Source organism: Oncorhynchus nerka, linkage group LG12, assembly GCF_034236695.1.
Source record: "Oncorhynchus nerka isolate Pitt River linkage group LG12, Oner_Uvic_2.0, whole genome shotgun sequence".
Classification (NCBI taxonomy): domain Eukaryota; kingdom Metazoa; phylum Chordata; class Actinopteri; order Salmoniformes; family Salmonidae; genus Oncorhynchus; species Oncorhynchus nerka.
The window spans coordinates 67,683,467-67,696,562 of record NC_088407.1 but is presented as its reverse complement, the minus strand read 5'-3'; positions in this window follow the sequence as shown (position 1 = coordinate 67,696,562).

Genomic DNA, 13,096 nt, shown 5'->3' with positions numbered 1-13,096 from the left:
AGCGAAATGCTTGTGCTTCTAGTTCCGACAATGCAGTAATAACCAACGAGTAATCTAACCTAACAATTCCACAACTACTACCTTATACACATAAGTGTAAAGGGATAAAGAATATGTACATAAAGATATATATGAATGAGTGATGGTACAGAACGGCATAGGCAAGATGCAGTAGATGGTATCGAGTACAGTATATTCATATGAGATAAGTAATGTAGGGTATGTAAACATAAAAGTGGCATAGTTTAAAGTGGCTAGTGATATATGTATTACATGAAGATGGCAAGATGCAGTAGATGATATAGAGTGCAGTATGCAGTATATACATATACATATGTGATGAGTAATGTAGGGTATGTAAACATAAAATTAAGTGGCATTAAGTGGCATTGTAACATCGGGTGGTGTAGGTGTCCTGGAGGGCAGATAGTTCTGCTGTTTCCTGAAGTCCACAATCATCTCCTTTGTTTTGTTGACGTTGAGTGTGAGGTTATTTTCCTGACACCACACTCCGAGGGCCCTCACCTCCTCCCTGTAGGCCGTCTCATCGTTGTTGGTAATTAAGCCTACCACTGTAGTGTCGTCCACAAACTTGATGATTGAGTTGGAGGCGTGCATGGTCACGCAGTCGTGGGTGAACAGGGAGTACAGGAGAGGGTTGAGAATGCACCCTTGTGGGGCCCCAGTGTTGAGGATCAGCGTAGTGGAGATGTTGTTACCTACCCTCACCACCTCGGGGTGGCCCGTCAGGATGTCCAGTACCCAGTTGCACAGGGCAGGGTCGAGACCCAGGGTCTCAAGCATGATGACAAGTTTGGAGGGTACTATGGTGTTAAATGCTGAGCTGTAGTCGATGAACAGCATTCTCACATAGGTATTCCTCTTTTCCAGATAGGTTAGGGCAGTGTGCAGTGTGGTTGCGATTGTGTCATCTGTGGACCTATTGGGGCGGTAAGCAAATTGGAGTGGGTCTAGGGTGTCAGGTAGGGTTCAGGTGATATTGTCGTGGACTAGTCTCTCAAAGTACTTCATGATGACAGAAGTGAGTGCTACGAGGCAGTAGTAGTTTAGCTCAGTTACCTTTGCTTTCTTGGGAACAGGAACAGTCCGTGATTGACTGTAGACCCTGCCACATACCTCTTGTGTCTGAGCCGTTGAATTGCAACTCTACTTTGTCTCTATACTGACGTTTAGCTTGATTGATTGCCTTGCGGAGGGAATAGCTACACTGTCTGTATTCGGTCATGTTTCCGTTCACCTTGCCCTGGATAAAAGCAGTGGTTCGCGCTTTCAGTTTGGCACGAATGCTGCCATCAATCCACGGTTTCTGGTTTGGGAATGTTTTAATAGTTGCTGTGGGTACGACATCGCCGATGCACTTTCTAATGACCTCGCTCACCGAATCAGCGTATTCGTCAATGTTGTTGTTGGACGCAATGCAGAACATATCACAATCCATGCGATCGAAGCAGTCTTGAAGCGTGGAATCAGATCGGTCGGACCAGCGTTGAACAGACCTGAGCGCGGGAGCTTCTTGTTTTAGTTTCTGTCTGTAGACTGTAAGCAAAAAAATGGAGCCGTGGTCAGCTTTTCCAAAAGGAGGGCGGGGGAGGGCCTTATATGCGTAGAGGAAGTTAGAATAACAATGATCCAGGGTTTTACCAGCCCTGGTTGCGCAATCAATATGCTGATAGAATTGAGGGAGTCTTGCTTTCAGATTAGCCTTGTTAAAATACCCAGCTACAATGAATGCAGCCTCAGGATATGTCGTTTCCAGTTTACAAAGAGTCAAATAAAGTTTGTTCAAGGCCATCGATGTGTCTGTTTGGGGGGGAATATATATGGCTGTGATTATAATCGAAGAGAATTCCCTTGGTAAATAATGCGGTCGACATTTGATTGTGAGGAATCAGGTGAACAGAAGGACTTGAGTTCCTGTATGTTGTTATGATCACACCACGTCTCGTTAATCAGAAGGCATACGCCCCCGCCCCTCTTCTTACCAGAAAGATGCTTGTTTCTGTCGGTGCAATGTGTGAAGAAACCAGCTGGCTGCACCGACTCCGATAGCGTCTCTCGAGTGAGCCATGTTTCCGTGAAACAAAGAACGTTACAGTCTCTGATGTCTCTCTGGAAGGCAACCCTTGCTCGGATTTCATCAACCTTGTTGTCAAGAGACTGGACATTGGAGAGTAGTATGCTAGGGAGTGTTGCGGGGAAAGTCATATTCCTGGTCATAATGATGGTGAGTTGACTTTGCTCTTATATTCAGTAGTTCCTCCCGACTGTGTGTAATGAAACCTAAGATTACTTGGGGTACCAATGTAAAGAAATAACACGTAAAAAAACGAAATACTGCATAGCTACCTAGGAACGTGAAGCGAGGCGGCCATCTCTGTCGGCGCCAGAAGTCGAAGGTTTGGCGGATGCCAGGAGAATGCTCTGTGACCCAATGCATAGTGCCAACTGTAAAATTTGATGGAGGAGGAGTAATGGTCTGGGGCTGTTTTTCATGGATCAGGCTAGGCCTCTAACGCTACAGCATACAATGACATTCTAGACGATTCTGTGCTTCTGTCCAACTTTGTGGAAACAGTTTGGGGAAGGCTCTTTCCTGTTTCAGCATGACAATTCCCCTGTGCACAAAGCGAGGTCCATACATAAAACTGGGTTGTCGAGAACTTGACTGGCCTGCACAGAGCCCTAACATCAATCGCATCTAACACCTTTGGGATGAATTGGAACGGCGTCTGTGAGACAGGCCTAATTGCCCAACATCTGTGCCCAACCTCACTAATGCTCTTGTGTCTGAATGGAAGCAAGTCTAGTTGGAAAGCCTTCCCCAGAAGAGTGGAGGCTGTTATTGCAGCAAAAGGGGGACCAACTCCATATTAATGCCCATGATTTTGTGAACTGTTCGACAAGCAGTGTCCACATACTTTTGGAAATGTAGTGCATCTACCTGAATACCTCATACCCCTGCACTCGGTTCAGCTACCCTGGTGGCCTGTGTATATAGTTATCATTGTGAATTTACAGTATTATCTCATGTTATGACTTTTTCTCTGCATTGTTGGGAAGGGCCCGTAAATTAGCATTTCACTGTTAGTCTACACCTGTTATTTACGAGCATGTGATAAATAAAATGTCGATATGATTTGGGTCACATGTATCTCAGTGTCCTTCTATATTCAACTAAAACATATCTACCTATCAATTGTGGATTTTGCAATTATATAAACGACTTACTGTGCAGTACAACAATTAACCCAGACCAGTATAAACACCAAATGATTGATGATGTAAATTAACTCTTGAATCAGTCAAATAAATAGCCCAAATAATTCCATTCCGATAAGATTTGTTGGAACAAATGGATAGTTGGATGTCATCAGACTGGATGAGTATAGCTTATTATACCAGATTGCCAATGTGTCACATGAAATTAAGTCCCCTGTACTTTTATCTCCCTAAATCTCCTTATTTGGTTTCATACAAAAGCTAATGGTGATAAGCATGGTGGGGGTGTAGTGGAGGGGGTTTGGTTCAAACCGAGCACCCCTCCACCTAAGAGCCTTTCATTTAAACCCCCAGACATATGTAGTCTGGTCCTCCAATCTAGTTTCAGAGTTTGTTGCCAAGTACTTGGGCGAATTAATTAATTATAACAGTTAGACCTGTTTTCTAATGTTATTATCTCAGCATTAGTACATTTTACAGTAAAGCCTTTTGGGATAGATTCTTCATGAGGTAATCTGAAGTCAAATTGAATTACCAAATCTCTGAATGATGGATGGATTTAAAAAGGTGAAGAAAAAAGAGAAACAGAACCAACAACAGATGACTTTTTCATTAACAGGCCGTCATCAGCAAAGCAAACAAACACCTTCCAGAGTTTGACTATCTTGTTGGGGAATATCTGATTGTGTTTTCAACACAAAATGAGTGCCAGGCAGTGGGCTTCTTCTGGGGTTTGCCTTTTGACCTCAAAACATTCAAACCCCCCATCCACCTTCTCCCCTCTGCCAACCAGATCCTTACACATCTACACTCTGTTTGCACTGAGAAAATATATTTAGAAGAGTCTAAAGGGGTGATGGTGGCAATACCTATGTCCATGTGCATGTGTGTGTATGGCCAGGGTGAGCTTTAGTGCGGTCAGCTGAGGCGCTGTGGGGAGCTGATGGGATTTAGTCTGTCCCTGGGTAGACTGTCTACTCTAAAGGTTCTGTACTCAGTGATTACATGAACATCAATCCCATGTCACAGTGCCACCCGGGGATATTATAGTAAACTAGTAAACTGAATCTAGCAGTAAATAATGCCAGGAGATGGCAATGTTTTAAATAGATCTAGCTTGTACATCACAGACAGGTGGGTTGCCTTCCACAATGTGTCAATGTTTCAGCACACACACCTGTACAAGTACACTACATGACCAAAAGTATTGTTGAACATCTCATTCCAAAATCATGGGCATTAATACGGAGTTGGTCCCCCCTTTGCTGCTATAACAGCCTCCACTCTTCCGGGAAGGTTTTCCACTAGATGTCGGTACATTGCTGCGGGGACTTGCTTCCATTCAGCCATAAGAGCATTTGTGAGGTCGGGCACTGATGTTGGGCGATTAGGCCAGTCTCGCAGTTGGCGTACCAATTCATCCCAAAGGTGTCCGATCGGGTTGAGGTCATGGCTCTGTGCAGGTCAGGCAAGTTCTTCCACACCGATCTCGACAAACCATTTAGGTATGGATCTCGCATTGTGCACAGAGGCATTGTCATGCTGAAACAGGAAAGGGTCTTTCCCAAACTGTTGCCACAAAGTTGGAAGCTGTGAGGACGTTGGTAAAATAAAAAAATGCAGAGTCAGGCGCAGAACACAGTTCTGAGTAATCATCCAAAATGTACTCCAAAATAAGTAAGATTCCAACAAGGAACAAGTACCATAATCCCAAGCACGAACAACGAGAACCCACATGACAAACAATAACGCGCAAAACAGAGAGGGAAATCAGAGGGTTAAATAAGGAACATAATTAATGGAATAGAAACCAGGTGTGTATGATCAAGACAAAACAAAACGAAAATGAAACATAGATCGGTGGTGTCTAGAAAGCCGGTGACGTCGACCGCCAAACACCGCCAGAAGAAGGAGAGGGACCAACTTCGACCTTAAGTCGTGACAGAAGCACAGAATCGCACTAGAATGTCATTGTATGTTGTAGCGTTAAGATTTCCCTTCACTGGAAATAAGGGGCCAAGCACGAACCATGAAAAACAACCCCAGACGATTATTCCTCATCCACCAAACTTTACAATTGGCACTATGCATTGGGGCAGGTAGCATTCTCCTGGAATCTGCCAAACCCAGATTCATCTGTCAGACTGCCAGATGGTGAAGCATGATTCGTCACTCCAGAGATCGTGTTTCTGGTGCTCCAGAGTCCAATGGCGACGTGCTTTATACCACTCCAGCCGACGCTTGGCATTGCACATGGCAATCTTAGGGTTGTGTGCGACTGCTTGGTCATGGAAACTCATTTCATGAAGCTCCCGACGAACAGTTATTGTGTTGACTTTGCTTTCGGAGGCAGTTTGGAATGCGGTAGGGAGTGTTGCAACCAAGGACAGATGATTCTTACACGCTACGCTCTTAAGCAAGCGGCGGTCCCGTTCTGTGAGCTTGTGTGGCCTACCACCTTGCAGCTGAGCCGTTGTTGCTCCTAGATGTTTCCACTTCACAAAAACAGCACTTACAGTTGACCGGGGGAAGCTCTAGCAGGACAGAAATTTGACAAACTGACTTGTGGGAAAAGTGGCATCCCACAACGGTGCCACTCTGAAAGTCACTGAGCTCTTCATTATGGCCATTCTACTGCCAATGTTTGTCTATGGAGATCGCATGGCTGTCTGCACATTTTTATACACCTGTCAGCATCAGGTGTGGCTGAGTAGCCAAATCTACTAATTTTAAAGGGTGTACACATACTTTGGTATATATCGAGTACCTGGGTCAGTTGAGAGAGAGAGGAGGAGTCGGAACAGGGAAGACGTCACCTCCTTATCCTTTTGGTGCTCTAGCGTAAACATCCCCATCGGTCTCAAATTAGTAGCTAGCTAGCTAGCGAGATTGAGAATGCAGAGGTTATTTTTAATAAGTGCAATGTAAGTGGCTAGTTTGCATCATCTACCTTTGCTAAAACCACGGCAAAGGTTTTGCCTGCAAACTTTGGTTTCGAATCGCAACTTTCTGAGATGTCTGCCTACTGGCTACTGAAAGAGTTTGATTTTTCAGGCGTGGTCCGCCTACCCAAACTTGTGATGTGTTGGGAGAGTTGTCTGTCTGAAGAGGATCCTTCCCGGAATAATGTTTCTCTAGTGCGGTTGCTTTAGGTCTGTGATTTCTGAGACTACTAGCTATCACTAGTTAACAGGGAACACATAAATGGCTCCTAGTCTCCCAATTATTATTATTATTACTTCTTTCTGTCCCCAACACTAAAACTAAAACTGAATAAAAACTAGTGATTCAAGTCAGCAAAATAAGTGAAACTAAACTGAATTTCAAATCGAAAAATAAATAGAAGTAAAAACACAAAACTATAATAACCTTGGTACCACTTCACCTCACTGTAGGAGCAGGCCAACAGCGATCATGGAGGAAGAAATAAACCTCAACATTATGTAGGGTTTTCACAGTCCATTGAATGCCCAAGGCTTATTTTGACCCCAAGTCGTTAAGAACAGTGTTAAATAAAGACAGGGGGCAAACACACCCTCAACGATGACATCTGTTTATCCTTTTAAGCTGCATGAATCTTTGATCCTTCAACTTTACATCCAAGACATCAACCAATTCAGTGTACATCAGTAGGATTAGATGCCACACCCACCCAAATACCATTGTCCAGATACGGACCCTAGATACTGACCCTAGATACTGACCCTAGATACTGACCCTAGATACTGACCCTAGATACTGACCCTAGATACGGACCCTAGATACTGACCCTAGATACTGACCCTAGATACTGACCCTAGATACTGACCCTAGATACGGACCCTAGATACTGACCCTAGATACTGACCCTAGATACGGACCCTAGATACTGACCCTAGATACTGACCCTAGATACTGACCCTAGATACTGACCCTAGATACTGACCCTAGATACGGACCCTAGATACTGACCCTAGATACCCCTCGGTGAGGGACCAGTCCTTGATAAGATTGTTATTAAAACCTGCAGAAATTGCAGAATCTTTTTGTATTTCCAGTCCATGCCAGACCTTAGATATCCTACATCCTTTCCCTTTTAACCCCAGTCTTAGAACCGAAGCAGCGGGGCTGTAGATGACAGTGGTGTTATTGAAAAGATAGAGAAACAACCTCATATCAAATTATAAAGAACATGTTCCGAAAACAACGAAATGGAAATATCAGAAAACGGGGGGTGAAGGATATAACTAGAGGACTTTTAAAGGACAAAGGCATAAAAAAATGGAAAATGGAGGAAGACAGACAGAAAGCCTGGGTATTTATCGCAATCATTGAGTGGAATAATAGGACCACAGAAATGCTCAGTGTGGCACAGCCGGGTCTAGTTAAAGACTCAGCTATTGGGAGAGTTGGCTAATCAACTAAGCTCTCCCCGTCTTCACCAGTGACCCAGAACAACAATCTTCCTCATCCCAGCAACCCCCCATAGTGACAACACTGCAGGGACATTAAACACATACATATACATCTTTTTTATCATTATCCTAAATGATAGGGGCTGTCCTTTCCTTTCTGCCGTAAGGTTTGAGCAGCCATTGAATTTGAGCTGAAATTAAAATCCACCAATGTATTTCTAGTTAGCTAGTTGAATAATGTTGCTATATTATGGTAGAAGAAATATGTGTGCAACTGGTAATTTGAGTGAAAATGTATTTTAGTAGACTACAGAATAGTAGACTACAAAATATATGTTGACAGCCTCTTTGTAGCAAAGTCTTGTCTATTATTCTGCTGTTTATAGACAATCCCTCCCTCCACCCACTCACTTGATTCTTAGTGGCTGTAAAACATGGGCAGGATACCAGGCCCATTGTTACTGTAAATACACTGTGGGAGGTTTCCCCTGCGAAAGATCAGCTGAACTGCAGATCTATCTTAGCCACCTGTAGGCTTCTGAACTATTCTTGATCTCATCAACATTTTCTGGCCCACAGGAGAACAAGAGAATCCTTAGTGAAGAAAAGTAAGGTACATTCACAGTGTTGTGTGTTTCCTTTGTATTTTATATTTGTATTTATTATGGATCCCCATTACTGGTCTAACAGAACACAGAGGGTGTTCTTTAATGGAAGCCTCTCAAATATAATCCAGTTATAATCAGGAATTCCCCAGGGTAGCAGTTTAGGCCCCTTGCTTGATTTCAATTTTTACTAATGACATTCCACTGACTTTGAGTAAAGCCAGAGTGTCTATGTATGCCAATGACTCAACACTATACACGTCAGCTACTACAGCAACTGAAATGACTGCAACACTCAACATTGAGCTGCAGCTAGTTTCAGAGTGGGTGGTAAGGAATAAGTTAGCATTAAATATATCTAAAACTAAAAGTTTTGTATTTGGAACAAAACACTCACTAAGCCCTAAACCTCAAGTAAATCTTGTAATAAATCTTGTGGAAATTGAGCAAGTTGAGATGACTAAACTGCATGGAGTAACCCTAGATTGTAAACTGTCATAGTCAAAACATATTGATGCAGTAGTAGCTAAGATGGGGAGAAGTCTGGCTATAATAAAGCAATGCTCTGCCTTCTTACCAACACTATCAGCAAGGCAGGTCCTACAGGCCTAGTTTTGTTGCACCTTGACTAGTGTTCAGTCGTGTGGTCAGGTTCCACAAAAAAGGACTTAGGAAAATTGCAATTGGCTCAGAACAGGGCGGCACGGCTTGCCCTTGGATGTACATAGAGAGCTAATATTAATAATATGCATGTCAGTCTCTCCTGTCTGAAAGTGGAAGCGAGATTGACTTCATCACTACCTTTATTTATGAGGTATTGACATGTTGAATGCACAGCGCTGTCTGTTTAAACTACTGGCACACAGCTCGGACACCCATGCATACTCCACAACACATGCCACAAGAGGTCTCTTCACAGACCCCAAGTCCAAAACAGACTATGAGAGGCACACAGTACTACATAGAGCCATGACTACATGGAACTCTATTCCACATCAAGTAACTGACGCAAGGAGTAGAATTAGATTAAAAAAACAGATCAAAAACACCTTATGGAACAGCAGGGACTATGAAGCAACACAAACATTGGCACAGACATATGCATACACACACACACACTCGATAACATACGCACTATACATACACATGGATTTAGTACAGTGGATATGTGGTAGTGGTGGAGTAGGGGCCTGAGGGCAGACAATGTGTTGAGAAATATGTGAACATATTGTAATGTTTTTAAAAATGTATAAACTGCCTTCATTTTGCTGGACCCCATTTTGCTTTCGCAGCAGCTAATGGGGATCCGTAATAGATACAAATACAAGGATGAAGGCGCCGGAACCTCTGGATCCAGGGCAGCAAAGCTGTTTCTGGTCTGTGTCAGTTCCGGGCTCAAAATCTCCATGTGGAGACCCCCACAGTTTTCAGCTGTGCTAACATAATTGCAAAAGGGTTTTTCTAATGATCAATTAGCCTTTTAAAATTATTAACTTGGATTAGCTAACACAACATGCCATTGGAACACAGGAGTTATGGTTGCTGATAATGGGCCTCTGTACGCCTATGTAGATATTCCATTTTAAATCTGCGGTTTCCAGCTACAATAGTCATTTACAACATTAACAATGTCTACACTGTATTTCTGATCAATTTGATGTTATTTTAATGGACCAAAAAAATGAGATTTTCTTTCAAACACAAGGACATTTCTAAGTGACCCCAAACTTTTGAATGGTAGTGTACATGCAGCCAATTTATATGTGGATAAATACAGCCGCTGAGGAGCTGTTGGTTAGGTGTGTTTGTTTGAAGTAGGACTGCCCACTACACACTGTATATTGTGTACTATCTGAATCCACAGAGGATCTAACTAGCTACTGTAGTACAACAACTGGACAATTCATCTGTCAACCTTCCAGAACAATTAGAGTTCAAAGACAACAACAACATTTTACATGGATGGGAAAACATTGAAAGATGCAAATGTTCTGCCAATCAAAATTGCTTGTTTTATTCCACAGCGGAACTATGGAAATAAAATAACTGAGTTTGGAATGAAAATATTAAAACAAAAGCTCCCTTGTTGGTGTTCTGTAATAGAGGGGACACCGCTGCTCTCAACTCTATGGCTGCTTCTTATGCGGAAAACGCTGCTACTACATTTTGCTCATGAGAGGGGATGTGGCAAAACACAGGCCAGAGAAAGATTATTAATATTAATTTATAGTTGCTGGGCCGTAGGAGCTACACACTGACAGTGATCGAGCCATAGCTACACATTTCCTCTTTTGCCTGGTGCGTTGCAATGGCATGACGCACAGAGGAAGAACAAGGATGTATTTTCCTGACATGGGTCTGGTTGTCCTATCATTTCTTCCCTCCTTGCTGTTGAATGGTGTTTTCATTTAAATGTGAAAATCCCAGGTCTCCAGAGGAGAACTATTCTACAATACCCCCCGCCCCTTCACACACCCCCAGTGTGTCTTTGGAGAAATCTCCAGCTCCCCTGTGCCTCTAACTCCTCATTTATTTTGAGACTGTGTGTGATTATAAAAACCCTCCTAAATTACTGTTTCACACAAAATTGTGTAATTAAATTAATATTGGATGTAATAATTACTTTGTGAATTCAAATGTTTCATACTCACAGCTGCATTGTTGCTTAAACCATTAGCAGTGGTCTGCCGCAATTAACGATCGCTCTAATTAGATTTCTGAGTGAGTGTGTGTGAGCGCACGTGTGTGAAAAATTAAAATATATGCATGTATTTCACAGTACCTGAACGTTTTTATTATCCACAGCTTTTACGATGGTCTCAGAACAGAACTGTGTCATTTAGCTTCAATGAGAACATGAACTTTAAGAAGCAGGAGAGAAGTTCTCACCTTTAATAGCTTGAGGTTGAAGAATCTATGTGGTGCCTGAAAGGGTACATTACTCTCAATTTCACCTGTAAGGTAATCCAGTGCTCTTGAAGAATAGCGAGATTTGTCTAATACATGTCAGGACACTGACCTAACTCTGATCACTTATTTCACTCACACCTTTTAATCCAAGGACGTGTAAATTCACTTTCTTTAGTTTCTTGTAGGCTACCATGTTTTAAACACAGCAATATCCAACTAAACATGTGTACAGAACATCCTCAAAACACTTACCAAATGCCTATAACCCACCATCAGCAATTAAATCAAAACACACAATTTCTTTCTCCTTTTGACACCTAAACCTTTGTAGTGAACTTCGAAATAACCCAATCCATGTGTAACCAGCAGAGTAAGAGTCACTTTTGCCTCTGTGTTCTGGAACTAGCAGGTGAACCTCTCTCTCTTCCTCTAATCCCCCCCACACACACAAACAAGAGACAGTATTCCCTTAACACCCAGAGACTAGCTCTGTCTGTTAGTGTGGATGGAAGGCTTCCATCCTTATCTGCCTGGGTAATTGGTGTCTTGTTTGGTTAAGTGATTAGAGGGCTGAAACTCTTTGTGTGGTCTTGCAGATTGAACGAACAGGCACCAGTAAGGAACCCTTGTCCAAAAACCACAACTCTCGCCAGAACCAGATGGACTTGTGCAGGTGATAGTTGTGGTAGCTGGAGTGTTGATGGCTAGTTAAGATTTGACAACTGGGCCTCATTTGAAACCTATAAAATGCTAGTCGCATTTGATCTCCAAAAATGGCACCATAAAGTTATTCTCCAGATTGGGGAATAACAAATTATTTGGACAACTATGCTCACGACTGTAGCCTAAACATGCTTACTCAGCGGACTGATAGTGTGTCTGTCAGTGTCAAGATGTAGTCTAAAACAACACATCGCTTTACTCTCAAATAGTCATATCTGTTTTCTACAGAATAATAACTGAGTTTACAAAATGATTGGGGGAAAATACATAAAACCGTATTGTCATGCTAATTTAGCTAACGTATGTCCTTTGCTCTGTCCCTTTCTCGTTCTGATACAGCACTCTGTCCTGCGTTCATTAGGTGTCTGAATGTACCTCTGAGTGGCTGAGCTCGGCCTTGTCTTGTGTGGCGTGTTGTTATTCACCAGTGACAGCCTAGATTTCAGCAGCTTGTATTTCTCTCCCCTCATCACTCGGAGGGTGGGCTCCCTCTGTAGACTCCCACATACAGCAAGGCACAATGCCCCAGCCAGCCGAATGGATTATTAAGACACATTTCCATGCCAAGCCCCTCTCGTCTCACTCTTTTATTTCCCTTCACTCTCTCTCTCTTTTCTCTTTCTTATATTCTTCTACCTCAGAGCTCTCTTCTCTAAAAAGCATGTAGTGAGCGGCGGCGATAGGGGCGGTACAAGGCGGCTCTCTTGTCACAGTGGTTCCAATCAGCATGGCAAAGCTCAGGGATCATGTTTGATAATGTCTGATGGCCTAGAAAATTAAAAACCCAATTAAAGGAGCGGTCCAGGGGTCAGCTCTTCTGCATATCAAAAGCCCTCCTCTGGCTATCCGCCGCAAATTATATCCGTTAACAGCTCACTTTGCCTGGGCTGCAACAACACTGCACTTAGGGGAGTAATACATGCTTTCCTCCTCTCCTCTCCTCTCCTCTCCTCTCCTCTCCTCTCCTCTCCTCTCCTCTCCTCTCCTCTCTCTCCTCCTCTCCTCTCCTCTCCTCTCACAAGACAAGGCCAGGCTCAGCCTCTCTTGTCCTGTCCTCTCCTCTCCTCTCCTCTCCTCTTCTCTTCTCTTCTCTTCTCTTCTCTTCTCTTCTCTTCTCTTCTCTCTCTTCTCTTCTCTTCTCTTCTCCTCTCCCTTCTCCCCTCTCCCCCCCTCTCCTCTCCTGTCCTTTCCTTTCCTATCTCCTCTCCTCTCCTATCATGTCCC